The following is a 13,041-nucleotide window of genomic DNA, read 5'->3' as shown; positions in this document are numbered from 1 at the left end:
TGGTAGCCTCTGGCGGTCGATTAATCCCCAACGAGGAATACTCGATACGTCTTATTAGACCGACTGGAACGGGAAGGGTTAATTCTGACTAAAAATTCGCCTGTAATTGCGATCTTTCTCTATGAGATATAGCAGCCGGGCCGGTCTGAGCGTCGGTCGTTCGAGAAGAACGGGGTGAAAGGGAAAGAAGGGTTGGTGGGAGGCTAGACGCAATTTGCCCTGCGGGCCCCGTGGGTGGTTTGCTCGATTCTTGGTTGTGCCGTGCACGATTGGTCGGACGTCTGACAGTTGACGGATGACGAGGCGGCCTTTCAGTTCTCCCCTTTTACGCCCTCGACCGGGTTCGGGATCACGGTATTCGGTTCCCCTGCCGGCGTCCATTATGTGCCGCGAGGCGAGGCCCGAACCGGGCGTAACGGGATTATTAACTGAAATAGGCGTATAAGTCATGCGTCTTCGTCCTAGTCTTCTCTTTATTTCGTCTTTTTTCGTTACCAGCGCGGAGGGGTATCTTGAAATTAGAGAAATTCCACGGTCTCGTAGCCGCGAGAGTTCTCGGCGATCGCTGCTGGATAAAACCGAACGGCACGCACTCGAGATGCAAATCTCGTTAACCACACTCGTGGAAACATTAAAAATAATTTCTACATCTCGACACGACGTCGCGTCGCGGTTAGCAGTGTGGCGACTAGCCTTTCTTATCGCGTCATAATCGTTATTGCCCGGACCTCGCGGTGACTCTTCGAGCCGTGGGACCGAACCTCTTAAGAGGACAGGACTTCGAGCTTAGCGCAAACAAATTAGTCGAGTGTCATTAGCGGCCGTTTGTACAATAGAGTTAAACGAACGACTCGTAAGTTGCGGTTTCCGGGTTACGCGTATTTTCAATAACGAAAGGCAAGATCGCCGGGGAGGCGGTGCCCGCGATAAACTCGAATCGGACATTTTTCGATGGCGAACGTCCGATAAAACGGCCGCGGCTCGGCGATGCGGATCTAGAAGAGAAGGAGAAGAAGCAGGGGACGCGCGAAAATGTTGTGGCAACAGCAGAATCCGCGCATCGTGGTTCAAAAGGAACGGTTGCAGAAGGTGTAAGTACCTACGTACACCGGTGTCACGTTTATCTCGTTGGCCGATCGTTTTGCGCGCGGCACCGATCGCGCGAAACCCGCGCGCTGTTTGGCGCTCTTCTCGCGCGATACAGCCGTACCGAACGCGAAACCGGTTGAACCTCTCCTCCTCCTTGCGTTTCCCTCGCGCTATCTTGTTCCGCGGAAAAAATCAACGCCTGTTTTCCGTTCCAATTTTTTTACACTCCATTCGTTAAGGCTTATCCTAACTGACCAAGTGGTAAATTTTCTAAGGATAGTCGGATCAAAAACGAAACGGTTGCTCGATCCGTATCAACGTTTCGTGTAGAGAAGCGAAGCAAAAAAATATTAGTATCCGCTTCCTGGTGATCCCTAGAGAGATAGTTATAGTAGAGAATGCGTTCCTCGACGGTGGTCTTCTGGATCACGAGAAGAGAAGGGAAAAATGAAGGAAGGTGTCGGCGAACGGGTTCCCTTTTTTTTTCTCGTTACGAGGTACAAATAACAGCGCGCTAAGTAGGATTGTTTCTTACCGTTGGGTAATTTCCGCGGCCGCCACGTTTATGGTGGTAAACGTTTGTTCCGCGAAAGGCCGCTGTGTAAACAGGAACAACGTCGACGTAAATGAGAAGTAAATTAATTCAGGCGCGCAGCGATCGGCGCGTTTCGCCCGCCACGGAGATGAACTCGAACGTGTTTTCAGCCACTAATTAAGATTATTTCCTCCGGTGTTTATCGCACGTTTTACCGTATAAGCGGTCTCTCCTCTCATTGTGCGGTTTTGGTGGAGGTTCGCGATGCGTGAGAAAACGGACACGAAACCGGCATCCCGGTCTACGCCGCGATTAAAATCTCGCCGCGCTACGTTTTATCGTCGCGTTCTCGTATAAAAACGGTTATGTGGGCTAATTGGTCGTCGTCGATCCTCTCCTCCTTTTCTTCTTCTTTCCGTCCTGCACGTTCTTTGCTCTCTTTTTTCTCTCTCTCTCTCTCTTTCTCTTTCGTATTCGCTGCTGGGTTAGAGCAATCGTTTTTTGTCGCCACGTCACAATTTCCCTCCCACCTCGACCGGTCATGAGTTACTGCATCCATGAGGAGTATTACTACCTGTCGAACCTGCCTCGCTACACTCGGGGCCGTGGACTATCATTTATCATCTCATTTTATAGTCAACCGCTCCTCGCTAGCCCCGTAGCGTTTACGCTGGAGTAATACCGCGCCGATGTAATCTTCCAAGACGCGCATGCGGAACGCGTACACAATGCAGTGAAATTAATCCACATTTAATTCGTTCGAAATCTCAATTATTTCGACGAAAAATGAACGGCCCCGATAATAACACGGGTTGGCGATTTAAACGGTGAGAACATTAAAACCTCGGACGGCTCGTTCGTTCGCGTAGAGTAGAAATTGGTCAGTCGGTATTATAATTGGTCGTTTCGATGCGGGACAAGTTTCTCGACGCGCCGATCGGTTCTAATCGTTATTCAATCAATGCCCGACATTTCGCGCCGCGAAGGATACGTGTTACGGAAGGCTCCTTGACGGCGTTCCTTCACGCTCTATTCGAGCCGATCTCTAATAATACACCTTAACGCCTAGACCACCCAAATGATCCGACCGACCTATACCGGTCGCCGGGTAACGATTTCGCGTCGCCAATGGTGGCCCTGATTGGTATTACATACCGGAGTACGGCGAGCGTAAAATCACGCAAGCAAACGGCGCGGTGGCCGAAGTGATTGATAAGCAGTGCCACGCGCCCATTCGACGGACAAACGCCGACCATCGAGAACGCGACAGGGCCGCCCGCGTTTACGTTCCTCGGTCTATGTATAAAACTCGTAAACGTTCCCCTAGAAGGAAGCAGTCGAAAAAATGCGGTCAACTCGTTGGTTAGTGGATGCCAATCGATGCCAATGCATTTTAAAATCTGTCGTAGCGGTCGTAGGTGACAAAACTACTGGTTCATGTATTTATTAGAAGAAGTACGCGACGTGTTTTCCTGTCTGGATGCTGGCTAGCTCACGACCAGATTACGGGGCAGAAAAACGTGGTCGCGATAATGTTAATATAACGAGGAAACAGTTGTTATCGCGAAGGAAAAAGAGGTGTGCGCGTGTATAATCGGTAGGCTGCGCTTCGTGCGCGGGCAAATACCGGATCGGAAAAGGCGGTGAGACCGCCCGCGGCGGCTCGAGGCGTATTATGTAGGCGACGAGCGAAGTACGATCGCAGTTTTCGCATCGCGAACCTATCGGAGCTTTCTACGCACATACGACCGGCCAGGATGTACCGACTACCACCAGGTACCAATGATCGTTGATTTATCGTTGAGCCATGAGAATCCCGCGAACGCGTCCGAGCGTCTTTTTATGGGTACCAGAAGAATTAACGTTCGCGGCGAACGTAACGATGAGAGAAAGAAAGAACCGGAAAGTTTCGAACGTGGGAATATCGAAATCGCGGAAACGTCGTAGGAAACGCGGGTATTCTCCTTCGAGCGTGTAATCTTAATTAGCTTTCCGCATTAAATGTATGCACAATTTGTCTAATATTCGATGTAAATAGGCGACAGAGACACCGGCGACGCGACCAGCTATTTGCATACATGAATATTGACTCGGTCAACTATCGGATTAAGTGACAAGATAATTGCTCGAAAAGGACTCGAATAGGAAACGGTGAGTTGTACGCAAAAAACGGTTTATCGGTGTCGAGTCGTCCATTTTTTAGCCCGTATGATCGTGATTTCGTCGCCGCCGCGTCCATTATGCAAATTGAATCGACGCATCGTTCCCGAGGGATTTTATCTCCGCCGCTTATCGGCGGGAACGATCGTGCCGAAACGTTTGAACGAGCCACGCGCTCCCGGACTTTCCCGAAGTTTTCCGCCGAATAAACGGCCACCTATCCAATTCGGGAAGAACCACCGACGGAAACGGCCGTTGCGGAAAACCACGGGAGATGGCGTCCCGTGTGATTCGTATAACGGCGGCCGTTTCCGTGCTGCCACCTTCGGCGATCCCGCGCGAAATTGAAGCCGGTACTGACCTGCGCGTGTTCCGAATCCCGCGTCCCGGACACCACCGTAACGCCACGCTAGCCCCACGAAGAGAACAGCCATGCTGCTCGAAGATTTATGGCCCCGTATCATGGCGCGGCATCTAAACGATTATTTGCTGTTAAACGTAAACGGCTTATAAAAACGAGCCTGCATAATAGAGTAAATATAGGCTCGATGCTCTCTCCTTGGCTACCCGGCAAAATTTATAGATCCACTTAAGACGATCCCGTATCGACGTGCTCTGACCACCAACCCTTAACCCTTACCCTTATCCTTACCCGAGACGGGCTAACGGACAATAGGAATATTAATTATGAGTAATAATTTTACGAGCAATTCTCCTGTTCATATACGAGCAATTGTCCGAACACTGAATCAAATGATATAGAAAATATTCCACTGTAGATTCAGCGCGGAACAGATTTAATTTGTCGACTTATCGACAGATTCGACGGTTATATATTTTACTGGATTTATTCGAGACGGATATTCGAAAAATAAAGAGCGAATCGGAAGGACGTGGTTTGAGGAGCGTATTCGCATGCGTCTCGTCGTCTCGGTCGTATATAAAACGCGTGTTTAGAAACCGCGATCGTGCGCCTTCTATGAAGAACAATAATTTATTAAACGGATACGTCATCGCCTTGTTGCGATACTCGCTCGCGCGTCGCGTTTCCCTCATTGAGAGTCAGAAGAGTGAATCGCGGACATTTGAATAACAAACGGGTATGCAAATCCGTTTCGCCCCCGGAGTCGTTTAGTCCCCCTTTCCCTCTTCCCTTTACACGAATCTATCCTGGCCGCGAAATCCGAAAATACACTCGGGTTCATTCTACCGTATACGTATTTCGTAATGATCAATTTACGATGATCTTTGTCGATTCATTATAGCGTACCGTTATCCACGGTTCGGACTGTTGAAAACATTTTCTGTAGACCCACGTCGACGTCTCATCGATTTCTGTTCTCTGTTCCTATCTCCTTTGCATAATGTTAAACACCCTTTCCGAAATCCGTTTTTTCTACCGACGATAGCGGCGCTATAAATTCTAGGAGATCGCTGTTAAACAAATTGGCGTGTCACGGGACGAAATTCGATCAATTAACCCTTTTCTCGCGCAGTTTGCTCGAGAAACGGGAAACTTCGTCGGGGATTCTTCGAAATTATCGGTACTCGCGTTTGTACCAGCGATATGGAATAAATTTCCATATAAATAGGGTTACAAGGTATTTCCTTGTAGAACGCGGCGGGTCTTCTCGACGTTCGTTAATCCGGCCGGCTCGGAAATACCATCGGCAGGGAAACCTCTTAATGTTCTATTCTTACATCTCGCGGCATCTCCGAGGCCAGCGCGGGACTCGCCCGATGCCTCCGCTTCCTTTCTCTCTCTCTCTCTCTCTCTCTTTTCCCAGCCTCTGCCCCTTCGAGAAGATTTTAATTAAGCCCGCCCTTCCAATGTTTCGTCTGATTGGACGAGCTAATCCCGTTCCGGAGAAAATTTAAGGTTTCCCTTTCGAGAAAGACGCGACACCGACGGGTCCTGGCCCGTTAACATTTTTTCGCGTACCCGAGAAAATTATAATGATTCATCGGCCGATAAATAAAACCCATCTCCTGACGTCTGTCCCACGATCGGTATTTTTAACTGGCACGCTCCTGTTTCAATTTTCCATTTTATTCTTAGCTCGTCTCTTCCACGCGAAGGGACGAATGGAATCAGTAAAGCACAGGTGGTTTTCTTAGGTAGACGCGCTTTCTAATTTAGGAACATCTTCCTCCGAGTTAGTCAGCAATATAGATGTTTTCGTTGGGCCTTTTGGCCGTAAAAACAACCCCTAAAGAGCAGCTCGTTCGGCGATGAGTTTCCCAGACTGTAGGATCGTCGGTCGGCATTTTTGTCCATCGTCATGGGAGCAAGGCACGCGGTGGGAGGAAAACTTTTTGGACGGCTGGAGGGGGTTGAAAGGAACGCGGCGTGTCAAGGGGGATGACATCTAAATCTCCCTTTTCGTTTCACGCTGACTGGCCGCCCGTTCGCTGGTCTCCGCTTCCTCTCGTCCCGTCACCTCCAAGGGGTGGATTCTCTTTCGGGTACACTCTCTTGCAAAATCTTTCCAACGTTTTAATCTTCATCCTCTTACGTAAAGTCACAGCAACGAGAATTCTGTTTCTCGTGTAGTCGGAAATTATTCCAAACGCGAAAGCGAAATTCTCTCGGTCCCGCGTCTGTTGTCGTATAATTCCGAAACGAGAGCGAGGAAAATTCGCGTAACAGAGAGAGAAAGAGAAAGTGCGAAGTTCATTGTCGAAGGTCTTCCGGCATCGTTACAGTTTCAGGCAAATCTGTCGGGGCTTTTATATTTTTATGGCGGTGAAAGTTGGGTTGGCTCGGGGGGTTCGCGGCGGTCGTGAAGGTATTCCACGTCCCTAAGTTTCGCCGGAAAAACGAGGACAATACGAGAGCGAGTTTCACTTTTGCCCCACCAGATCGTGGAAAAACCGTCGGCAGAAACAAGGATAAAAGCTAAGGGTCTGGCGTAGCCGGGGATCAGTTTCTCCGGATCGTTGGCCGAGATTTTCCGATAAAAATTGAAGCTTCCCGTCTGATTCGGAACATCGTCACACGTTTTTCTCCCTTCGATCCATGAGACGATTCTAGGCGCGTAGGGAAAATCGTTTGCAATAGACAATTTACGGAAACTGTCCTGTTTTCGTTTCTCTTTAATTCATTTTAAGACGAGTAGACTTTGCGTAGAGATAAATGTAGGAAATTAAGATACGTTCTTTAATGAAAGATCGCAGAGATTTGCAAACGTGTTTTCGGTTGTTGAAGGCGAGAGGATGAAGAATCGCCGTGGAGCACTTTCAGCGACGTGGTTCGTAAATTTCAGACCAGTAGGTGTAATCCATCGTAGCTTCCGGAGTTTCGTGTAAACAGATCGGTTCGAGTCTTACGCCGTTACCAAGACTTTATTCCGTCTTGACATCGCGTTTCTGTTCTAGTTAACGTTGCTGTATACTCGGACGCGTTTCCTAATTTGAAAACGTTTTACGCGCTCATTCTCTGACACGTATTTTCGTTTGAATTAATTATTGTTCCGCACGGACAGAGATTGAAATATAACTTTTTGCGTCGTACCGGTGTCCCAGATATTCCAGCGTCGGCTCCCAAATTTCTTTGACGATCAGTCAGCAAAAGGAAGTAAAAATAATAAGGGAAAAAGGAAGGCAGACCGCGAGGGTAGAATCGCGAAACACGCGAGTTTCCACGTAACGCGCCGCCCATTCTACGAAATCGTGCACGTGTGCAACGCCGGATTCAGCTGCCTCGTTCGGTTCACGAATGAATTATCGCCCCGTTCGGGGTTGGGCTCTTTCATTTCCAGTCCACGCGTTTTAGCTCCGTCCTTTCCTCACCCTCCCGACGTTCCTCTCTCTTTACCCGATATCGGCCGAGCCTGCCGTCAGCAACGCTTTTTCACATTCCTCTCACCCTCTCCCGCTCTCTGTCTCTCTCTCTCTCTCTATTTTTCTCCCCCTTTTCTTTTTCCATTTCCAGCGAAAAGATACCGCGCCGCCACCCCTTTTCATCGTCTACTTTCACCGTTTTTTATAGACTACCGCGTGTTCACTAAACATCGAATCTGCTCCGGCTTCGTCTTACAGGTTTACTCGAATCGGCTGACAATTTCATTTAATTCTTTGCAAATTCGATTCGCCGTATTTTTCGGCAGTAAATTCGGAGGTTGTAAAATTGACGCAGCGCGAACATTAATTCCGAGGGTCGATAGATTTGACGAATTTGTTTACGAAAATGATTGTTTTCGACTATGATGAACGGAGGCCAAAAGTTTTCGAAGAGGAAGCAGCAGCGGCGTGGAACCTTTTTCGTGAGGGCGAGACACCCGTCACAGCAGCTGCTCCGCTCTCTGCCGCTGGACTCCGGACTTCCAAACTCTTCAGCTGGGAGGCACTCCTCTCGGTCCGTTACAGTCAAATCGATAATAACACCCTTTCGTAGAATGATCATAAATAAGCGTTCCATTAAATAATAACACTTCGCGTAGCCAACGTCGTTTAATTCTCCTTTTATCTGATAAAGCTGGCGACTGGAGGCATTAGAAAAATGTGTAGTTTAATCACGTTAGGCCGTGACGCCATTGTTTATAGAGGCAGGGAGTGGGCGGCGTGTTTCTGGATGCAATTTAGCGGTCGGCTCCCTTCGCTATAGTCGGAGGGTCAGGGGACCGAGGAAAGAATCAAAGGGAGGACGCAATCAATCGAATGTTTTCCTTCTGAGCGACGGTTCGTGAGGGTACGGGGGTGGGAAACGCGAGACGAGGGTAAATTGAAATTCCGTGATACGGAAGGAACTTTGATTGGAAGAGGGACAGGGTCTCGCTCGAGAAACGGGAACTACGAAATTGACAATATCGTTGTACACGACAGTCGCGAAAAATATTTTGATTGTCAAAACGCAGCGTAGTCACTATACAAGTAAAATGTAATTTGCCTTACATTCGAGACCGAAAAAGAACTACTGAACAAATTGTCCATCGAAGAGTACGACGCCGGGGGTTGGAGTTTAATCGGGACGAGAAGGGAAGAGTAATGGCGCCGAATTGAATGTTTTCGTTTTGAGAGTCGCTCGGTCGATCGAAGCGAAAGAGGAGTCCCTCTTCGAGGGTAAATTGGAATTCCGCGAGGCGAAGAGTGGCTCGGTTAGCTCACGGGGCCAAGCAGGGGGTCAGTGGGGTGGCGAAGACGAGGGGCAGGAAACCGGGGAAAACGTGTGGCGTAGCGCGGGGATGTGCAGTATACGAGAACGAGGAAGAGAGAGAGAGAGAGAGACAGCGGGGGCACCCAAGGAATATTTACTGCCATCTTCTCTACCACTTACCCACAGATTCCCTGCCCGAACTTGTAAACACCTCTTAACTATATAGAGATAGTATCTCGGTTTCCCTTCTCGTGTAACCTAAGCAGTTACGCGGGTCGTTATAACCAAAGGATTATTAATTAGATTAGGTCCCGCGATTGTAAAAGGATTCGCGCGATCTCTTTCTCGCTTTTCTCGCTTGGAAATACTGCGCGATCGACGCCAAGGGTCGATTTCTGCTTTTCCGGCTCTGTTCCGCATCCCGACGCCGAAAGGTTTAATTGATTCGAACCGCCCGCGACTATCGGATTATTAATTGCGCTGTTAATCGGGGACGACGGTAATTAAGCTGTCGACGATTCAGTTTTATGATGCCACGCGGCCCGCGCGCCATCCGTCTACCGTCTGGATCCGAACTTCCTCTCTAATCATCGTCGAACATGCGGGAGACCTTTGCTTTTATGCAAATTTACATCTTATTCAATTTTCCTTTCCATGTACTCGTTGAGCAACGACGGGAAAGAGACCATAAATTACATCTGTTTTAGACTAGCAATTCTTTATTATGAAAAATTGCTGTACGTGTATTAAACTTGTGTGTCAAAGGAAGACACGGCCAGCGATAATTGTCACCGTTGAAACGAAAGTAAAACTCGTGAGCGGACGGAAACGGAACGGAGCAACGCGGAAACGGGTGAAACCGGTGCGGCGTTACAACGCGATAATTGTTCGAATTCAATGAAATTGCCACGCGCTTCCGACCTGTTTTCCGATCGATTCTCGCTCGCAGCCTCGTTCCGCGTCTGTCGTCACGAGGCCCCCTGACGATCCGGTGACGATCGTTCACCTGAACATACCAACCCGGATATTTGTCGCTCACCGAATCAATACATTAACAGAGATAGTAGAGGCGTCCTTCCAATTCGAACTTTTTATCTAGCAAATCCATTTTTCACGATTTCTATAAAATAACTATTAGAGTTTCAAATAGTTTGAACGAAGATGCATTTGTGGAGAAAATGAAGGAGACGGTGAATGATTTCCCCGATCAACAACACCATCGGCAGCCGGTGTCAATACGAAAATCCTCGGTTTCTATTTTATTCACGACAAGCGTGGAGCGGAGAACGTTGTTCGGGTACGTGTGCTGGAAACGGAAACGCGAGAACGTCTCGAGAATCCGCGAGAATGATCGCACAAATATACTTGACACACGTACACGCGTGCGTACTATATTTTATTGCCCGCGATGGAAAAGATGATCGAATCGCAGGGGCTTTAGGTCGAACCGTTGTACGTAACATTTGTTTCGTGTCTGTGAAATGCATAATTTCATTTTGGACTGTAAGGCAGAATAATTCCTTTGGTGTCCTCCATTGAGAGGATCCGAAGAAACCGAGTGGTAAAAGCATTTGTAACTTGAAAAACTGTGATAAAAACATCTACTGCCACGTCTCAATCGGAGCAATTTCCATTCGAAAAGCGACCGTTTCTCTCTGGAGTGCAACGAGGAATGGAAGAAAAAAAGTGGATGTCGTTGGTAGCCCGAAAGGCAAGAAATCGAAGCCCTGAAACAACGAGAGATCCGCCGATGCGCCCTCGCAGAGACGCCGGGAGAGACGAAGCGGAGATGTATAGAACGGAGAGAGACAAATAGAAGGAGACGGTGAAACCCACTAAATCAATACTCTGCCATCGCTCCAACTCTGGCTCATCCCCTCGCGCCCCTTAGCCACCCTTCCGTCTCTCTCGGTCTCGAGCGCGTCTCTCCTTCTCCCACGCGTTCTCCGCCTCTTCCTTCGGCGTCGTTCCGTTCGTGGCATGCCACCCTTCGTTCCACCCCCGTCACGCTCTCCGACCGAAACTTCTCTCCGGCTACTCCCGCAGAGAGTTCCCGGGGTTGAACTCCCTTCGCCCCTCGCTTAACTTGCTTGCTCTAACCATGACTCGCGAGACGTCCACGATCAGGTTCTGTCTCTCGCGATATTCCTTTTCACGGTGGACCTTTGGCCGCCTTTCGGCTAGCCGGCCGACCGTGTCCGGCTCCGAAGACGCCAGTCGTGTGATTCCATTCTTGGCGCAAGGGAAGTCTCGCGTTTCTAGATAGAATTCTCAATTAAAAGCTGTTCGATTAGTCGTTTCAGCGTGCCAGTCGTTTTCAATACTGTACGAGTGAAATCGCATTGGAAAAATCGTTTAATTTTTTAAGCATGAATTTCGATCGTCGACGCGGATTGACAGGAACGCAAAGCCATGCGCGTACGTCACGCGGTTCATCAGCGAACTGGGTCACGTAGTTGGCCGATGGCACACGCTCACACGAGCCGTCGACCATTTGCAGACCACTACCGAACCCTCTATCTAACTACGATCGTGAGATACGAGCGGCCTCCGAAGAAGTAGGAGGAAGAGGTCACTGATTGCCGGAGGGGTCCGCTCCGGTGCGTGTCTGCCTTGCCTTCGACCACGATCCGTGCCACGGTTAAGCTCGTTGCCCTTGCTCTTTCTATCCCCCTTTTCTCTTTCTCTGTCCCTGTACAATCGTCGAACGTGGTAAGAGTCAGCTGCCGTTTTGACGACCACCGGGCGGCTACGGACGCCATTTGCGCCGTGATAATCTCACCGCTCCCGCTGCCGTTCCGTCGTGCTCGACGAGTTTATTTATCGAGTTACTCGTCGAGTCATTCGCTCTTTGTTCGTTCGAATAAAGAAATAAAAGCCCACGGTAGCCGAAGACGCTTTTAAAAACATCAACGATCCGGACGTTCGTCTGTTCGAGGCGAGAGTATATGTTCAAAACATTTAGGATTAGCATACACCGTCGATTAGAGTCGCAAAGATTAACATCTGATAAAAAAGGTGCAATCTGGTTTGCATTCTGTCAGCTTCTTAAAGGGAGAGCTCTCTCCGGCGAGTCCAATTACACGGACAGCAGTTTCTACTCCGTTTTACGGCCGATGCGTCTCTTTCTATTTCCCTCTGGTTTTCTCGCGATCTCGTTGCGAATCGCACGCGTCACGAATTTCCGTAGTAGGTGCTCTCTTTAGCGGGCTGTTAATTTCTCGCGATACGCGTCGCGATTACCGCCGAAAACGTAACGCTCCTCGGTCCGCCCTTTAAATCTTTTTAACGAGCGTAACCGAAAATAGCGTTAACGGGCTCCACATAAGTTTATCAGGCGCCGCGATGAGTTCTATAATCGTTTTTGGAACCGCTGTTAAACGCGGCTACGTTCTTTCCAGAGGAGCTAACTCGCAATTAGAGCCGCAAACGATGTTTACACTTTTCAATTAAGCGAAATCGCGGAAACGTTTTCGCGAACAATTAACGGAATGCGCCGCGAAGAATTTAGTATCTCGAATCGGCTAATTAACAATGGTAACACGTGACGTAACACGCGATAATGGCCGAGCGAAATTTCGCCGTACGCAAGCAGCGAGCGCGTCGATTAATATTTATAATGGCAACGCACTCTTTAATAATGGCGCGTGTACCCGCTTATCTCGCGATATCGCCGGCTAAATTAATTCCGTAGCTCGCTGGCCAGCCGCATGGCAAACCGCTCGGCACTAATTAATCAAAATCCTGTTTTCTTTTGAATTGTTGCAGGTAAGAGCGCTTTGATGTTTCTCCTGTACGCGAGCGAGTCGTTCGCGCTGGTGTCGGTCCCGGTAAGTGTTAATTATTCCGCAACAACTGCACGTTGTTAATTGGGAACGCCTCGGCGCTCGCGAGAATTTTCCCTTTATACATATCTCTCGGTTTTACTCGCTTTAGCTGTGGTGATTATTAGCATCGCTGAGGAAACGATCGCGTTTCGCGCTGCTATTTTATGGTTGGCGGTTACCAATCGCTTGGAATACATTCGTAGTACCATGTGTTATACACACTTGTACAGCAGCGGCTAGAACCACTGATACACGTTCACGTGTTTCGATAAAAGAGATCTCTTAAGGATGTATTAGCTATACAGTCAATCCCAAAAGTTTATGCACTTTAGAAA

At 48.8% G+C, this 13,041-nt stretch overlaps 1 protein-coding gene across 3 annotated transcripts in view; it reads left to right on the top strand.

Moving 5' to 3' along the window:
• The window catches only part of Antp (homeotic protein antennapedia), a 101,038-nt gene that overhangs the window by 49,657 nt on the left and 38,340 nt on the right, over window positions 1-13,041 (top strand). The window contains exon 3 of one of the 3 annotated variants that reach the window (XM_026818795.1): window positions 12,648-12,709. The exons of the other annotated variants lie outside the window; for them this stretch is intronic. The gene's annotated coding sequence lies outside the window, so the exon portion shown is untranslated. The remainder of the gene's footprint in view (window positions 1-12,647; window positions 12,710-13,041) is intronic. 3 annotated transcript variants of the gene reach the window in all.

Source organism: Ceratina calcarata, unplaced genomic scaffold, assembly GCF_001652005.2.
Source record: "Ceratina calcarata isolate Rehan_Ccalc_2016 unplaced genomic scaffold, ASM165200v1 scaffold88.2, whole genome shotgun sequence".
NCBI lineage: Eukaryota > Metazoa > Arthropoda > Insecta > Hymenoptera > Apidae > Ceratina > Ceratina calcarata.
The sequence above is the reverse complement of the archived record's forward strand: the minus strand, read 5'-3'. Positions and strand labels throughout refer to the sequence as shown.